Below are 6,155 nucleotides of genomic sequence, written 5' to 3' on the forward strand. Positions count from 1 at the left end.
TCCATGGGTTTTGCACCGAACACCGCTGATTCGCCTCGTGTCCAAAATGGCCGCCGCCTCGTGTTCGGCATACGAACGACGACCACCCGTACGAAATGGAATGGAGAGGTGTTTGCGGTTAACCACAACGTTCTAATTTGTGGTCAAGGTGTTAATGAGCCGCACACTCCTCTCCTGGGTGGCCGATGTTCGGTAGTTCCAATCGGTACTTTAGGAAACGTACGAACAACAGCGTACGGACAGGAAATCCACGAATCCAATGAAAACAGACGACCCAGCAATACAGGTCTATGCAACAGGGTTCGTCACACGGCTCCCCCCTTGTGGAACACTCCGGCAGACCCGGCTTGGCCCTTTAGCGGGTCAACTTGGGGATGACCGGACTAGGAAGTAGCAAGGACGTCGGTTTGCCGTGATAACCCATCTGCATTCCCATTCTGCTTACCGGGTCGGTAGCTGATGGTGAAGTTATATGGTTGTAGTGCTAAACTCCACCGCAACAGTCTACCATTGTCTCCTGAGACCCGGTTAAGCCAAACAAGGGGATTGTGGTCCGTGATAAGTGAAAATTCCTGTCCATACAAATAGGGACTCAATTTTTTCAATGCCCAGACCAGGGCCAAACATTCTTTCTCCACTGCCGCATAACTCACTTCCCGGGGTAACAGCTTTCGACTGAGATATGCGACAGGGTGTTCTCCTCCATCCTCCCCGACCTGGCTTAGCACAGCCCCCAGTCCATACATGGAAGCATCTGTATGAACGAGAAAACGTTTGTTAGGAAGTGGGGCAGCCAGGACAGGGGCATTCACGAGAGCCTGCTTAAGTGCTTGAAACGCAGCTTCACAAGCTGGAGACCACAGGACCTGCTTAGGGAGGTTCTTCTTAGTCAGGTCTGTCAGGGGTTTAGCTATAGAGCTGTAGTCGGGGACAAAGCGTCTGTAATACCCTGCTGTCCCTAGGAAGGCCAATACCTGGGTCTTAGTGATAGGTGTGGGCCAGTTCGCTACTGCCTCTATCTTGGCCGGCTCTGGTCTCTGGCTCCCACACCCCACCCGGTGACCCAAGTATTGTACCTCAGCCATGCATAGATGACACTTTTCTGGCTTCAACGTCAGGCCAGCGGCCCGAATTTTATCCAGTACTACCCCTACGTGCACCAGGTGTTCCTCCCAGGACTCACTGTAGATCGCAATATCATCCAGGTATGCACAAGCAAATTCCTGGAAGCCATCAAGGAGCCTGTCCACCATCCGTTGGAAGGTAGCTGGGGCATTCTTCATCCCAAATGGCATAACCTTAAATTGGTATAAGCCAAAGGGGGTGACGAAGGCCGACTTGGGGATAGCGTCCTTGGCCAGGGGAATCTGCCAGTAGCCCTTACACAGGTCTATGGTGGTCAGATAGCGTCCCCTGGCAATGCGGTCTAATAATTCGGCTACCCGTGGCATCGGGTAGGCGTCAGTGGTGGTCCGCTCGTTGAGCCTCCTGTAGTCCACACAGAACCGGGTGGTCCCATCTTTCTTAGGCACCAGGACTACAGGGGAGGCCCAAGGGCTATCGGAGTGCTCGATGACCCCAAGCTGGGTCATCTCCTCTATCTCCTTCCGCATTCCTTCTCGGACTGCTTCAGGGATACGGTAAGGGGGCTGTCTTAAGGGGTTCTGTCCAGGGGTCTCTACCTTATGTACAGCTAGGGTAGTGTAGCCGGGTTCTTGGGAGAACGTAGCCTGCTTCTCCCACAGAAGCTGTTTCGCCTGTTCCTTCTCTGCGGGGCTTAACCTGTCCCCTAGCTGTACGAGGTCAGTCAGATCCGTCTGGGCACCTCTTGCTAATAGGTCGGGTAAGGGTAAGCTTTCGGTATCGTCTGCAGCGGGGGCACATACTGCAGCCACATCCTCAGGTCGTTCCTGATACTCCTTTAGCATGTTCACATGAAAGGATCGCTGGATCCTGTCATCTGAACAGCTGGCTATAAGGTAGGTAGTATCACACACCTGAGCTATCACTTTATACGGGCCCTGCCAAGATGCCTGCATCTTATTCGCCTTCACAGGTTTGAGCACTAGTACCTTCTGCCCAACCTGGAAGACTCGCTGTCGGGCACCCCGATCGTACCATTCCTTCTGTCTCCCCTGGGCCACCTGGAGGTTCTCTCTTACCATCAGAGACAGTTTCTCCATGCGGTCCCGGAGCTCCAGAACATATGGCACTATGGGGGTCCCTTCTTGCTCTGTCTCCCCCTCCCAGTGGCCTCTAATGAGATCTAGAGGTCCGCGGACCCTTCTCCCATAAAGCAGCTCAAAGGGGGAGAACCCAGTAGATTCCTGGGGCACCTCTCTGTAGGCAAACAACAGATGAGGCAGGAATCGCTCCCAGTCCCGGCAAGTGTCAGAAAAGGTCCTCAGCATTTGTTTGAGGGTGCCATTAAATCGCTCGCAGAGACCGTTAGTCTGTGGATGGTATGGGGAACTAAGTATCGGTTTAATGCCGCATACCCTCCACAGCTGCTGGGTAAGCACAGCGGTAAATTGGGTTCCTTGGTCAGAGAGAATCTCTTGCGGGAACCCGACTCTGGTAAAAATCCTAACCAGGGCATCAGCAACTGTCTCTGCCTCTATATTAGACAGCGCTACTGCCTCTGGATAGCGAGTGGCATAGTCCACCATGGTGAGAATGTATTTCTTACCCGATGGACTAGCCCTGGCCAGTGGACCCACAATATCAACGGCTATGCGGGCAAAGGGCTCCCCAATAATAGGCATCGACATAAGCCTACCTTTTGGGTGGTCCCCCCGCTTCCCTACCCGTTGACAAGTGTCACACGTGCTACAATATATCCGCACAGCCTGGTTAATCCCTGGCCAAAAAAAATTCTGCATAATCCTATGGCCTGTGCGGCGGGACCCTAGATGTCCGGCTAGCGGGACATCATGCCCTATCCGCAGAATCTCCCGCCGGTATTTCGCGGGCACTACCAGCTGTCGATTCGGCGGAGGGGCAACACTTTTCTGGGACGGCTTAGGGATCCGATATAACCTGTCCCCCACCCACTCATACCGCTCCCCCTCTGCTCCTTCTTCTCCAGTGTCTGCTCTGCTCCTATACCTCTGGAGAGATGGGTCTGTCTGGGTTTCCCTCCCGAACTCCTCTGGGGAATCCCAACTAGCTAACGTCTGCCCTGGGGTGTCAGTCGGGGAATCGGTTCTTACCTGGGTCTCAGCAGCAGGTGGGCTGGTTCCAGCAGCACGGGTCTGAGCACGGGTAGTCACTGGGTTGGCTTCGCCAGGTCCCATAGTAGCATAGGCAGAAATCAGAGGGGCCAAATCATTTCCCAGCAAAACATCGGCCGGCAAGTCCTTCATAACCCCCACATTCACATGTCCAGCTCCCACTCCCCAGTCCAAATGAACCCGGGCAACAGGCAGGCGGAACACGGCGCCTCCTGCCACCCTTACTGCCACAGTATTCCCGGTGTGTTGGTGTTCCGAAACCAGGTTCTTTTGGAGCAAGGTCATAGTAGCTCCGGTGTCTCTCAGACCAGTGACCTCTTTCCCATTCAACTTAACGGTCTGTCTGTGGTGTTGGCGGTTGTCCTGCTGAGCTGCTTGGACTGGGTCTGCTTCGTGAAGAAAACCCCAAAACTCCTCCTGCTCAAGGCAGTGAGCAGACGGCTGAGGTGGCTGCTGGGCTCCGCCGGCTGGGTTTCTCCAGGACGGTGCTTGGTTGGCATGGTTTAAAGGACATTCTGGTCTTTTATGTCCCATCTGCTTACATCCATAGCACTGGACCTGGTTCGAGTAACCCCGTTTGTTGAATCGGGCTGACTGCCCATGGTTGGGTGCTGGCGGCATAGCGGGGGTACGTTGTGCTGGGGGGTGATATAGGTTGGTGGTTGGAGGTGCTGCCGGTTTGTATTCCACTCGGGCAGGGACCTTGGCTGCTGTCTGATCAAGCTTACGGGCATCGGTGTATTCGTCAGCCATACGAGCAGCTTCATGGAAGGTAGCGGGTTTACGGTCCCTGACCCACTCTCGAACCCCTGCAGGTAACTTGTCAAAGCAGTGTTCTAGCAGGAACACTTGCAGCACCTCTTCCCCAGTTACCGCTCGACACCCTGTCATCCAGTGGGCTGCCGTGCGGTGTACCCGGCATGCCCATTCCACATAGGAATCACCAGCCTGTTTATTATTGTCCCGGAATCGCCTCCGGTACGCCTCAGGGGTAACAGCGTACCGGGTCAAAAGGGCATCTTTTACTGCCCGGTAGCTAGTGAGTTCCTCCTCTGGGATGGCCCGAAAAGCTTCACTGGCCCGGCCGGATAATTTCCCAGAGAGGATAGGAACCCATTCTTCTGCGGGCACCTGGTGTAAAGCACATTGTCGTTCAAAGTCCGCCAGGAACCCGTCTATCTCTCCTTCAGACTCAATGAAGTTTTTAAAAGCAGCAAATGGTACCTTTTTCTTCCCATTGTTATTATGGGGTACCTCTGCTGCTGCAGCTCCGCTTCTCTGGAGCGCCTGTTGTGCTGCCACTGCGGCTTGTACTTGCACCACAATATCCGCTGCAGGGTTGGGGCCAAAGTGTGCCAGCCTTATCTGAACTGCCCGGTTAAACGCTATCTCCTCGGGTGTTAAATCCAGTAGGCCAGGCACATTAGCTATCTCCCTTCCCTGTGCTGTATCCATCTCTACCAATATAGCAATAATCTCTCTTTTCTTGAGATTGCTCGCTGATCGTCCTCTGCGCTCCAAAATGTCTTTAAGGGTAGCACGCCTTAATTCCTCATATTGCATTTCCAATCCGGGGTGTGTAGCTGGCCTTCAGGGCGGTGGGATTCATCCCGTCGCTTGCCACCAATTGTTACGACACGCACCGCCTGGAGAGTGAAGCCGCCGTTTAGTCGATAATCCCCTTTCTCCAGAAATGTAATTCCAGTATGACCGATCATAAAACTCCCGAACGGAGCATACGAATGCGGTAACTCCCGATCAGCAATCCATCCGAAATCCTTCCACAGCTAGAAATAAACGAAAGCGCTGTCCCAATAGTCAATCCCTCCACAAACGAGACAAGGCTCCGTTTTGAAGGTCAAGCAGAATGTGTTTAATGGGGGCTACCTGCCCAGTATTTATGCAGGTCTCCACCAGGTAGACACTCCCCTAGGGGACCTGGTGGAAGACTGAAAAATATATTAAACGGTAGCCAATCACAGTGGCTATAACACAAGCCCTTCCCATTTTACCCACAATACATCTCTTCTTATCCTGGAGATAATTAGGGAGAAACCTAATTAACTCCGAGGATAGGAACCATCGCCATCTTAAACTCAAACACAAAAAATGCAATAAAATACATAAAATCAGAAGTACCGAATATAAAGTGTTCGTGTCACGTATCCCCAGATAGCCTGGATCTGAGGGCATATTCCTACCGAATAGCGCTCAGGTCCGATGTACACAGTCCAATCGCCATGGAGTCAAAGTCTCTCATAAGTCCTTCGGTATACGAATGACTCCATGGGACGGCTATCTGGGTAAGTTCATACGGATGAAAGAAACTCCCGAACGGAACAGTGTTCGTATGCCTCCAAGGGAATAGAAGGGGAGACGGCCGTCTCCAGCGGTGTTCGGTAGATAAAGAGTCTGATTTTAGATCCATGGGTTTTGCACCGAACACCGCTGATTCGCCTCGTGTCCAAAATGGCCGCCGCCTCGTGTTCGGCATACGAACGACGACCACCCGTACGAAATGGAATGGAGAGGTGTTTGCGGTTAACCACAACGTTCTAATTTGTGGTCAAGGTGTTAATGAGCCGCACACTCCTCTCCTGGGTGGCCGATGTTCGGTAGTTCCAATCGGTACTTTAGGAAACGTACGAACAACAGCGTACGGACAGGAAATCCACGAATCCAATGAAAACAGACGACCCAGCAATACAGGTCTATGCAACAGGGTTCGTCACACCCTCTGCCACTTCTTTGGCTATAAGTGCGCTAACCGCTGTAGGGTTTTGTTGTGCAGATTGTAAATTAGGACATTCAAGGATTCCCGAAGGCATGTGTATGAGACCAGTATGGAATCCTTGTGATAGACCAGTGATGATGAAGTCTACCAAATGTCTAGATGGATGTTGTGACAGTAATGCCGTGAGT

Source organism: Pelobates fuscus, chromosome 3 (assembly GCF_036172605.1).
Source record: "Pelobates fuscus isolate aPelFus1 chromosome 3, aPelFus1.pri, whole genome shotgun sequence".
Taxonomy (NCBI): domain Eukaryota; kingdom Metazoa; phylum Chordata; class Amphibia; order Anura; family Pelobatidae; genus Pelobates; species Pelobates fuscus.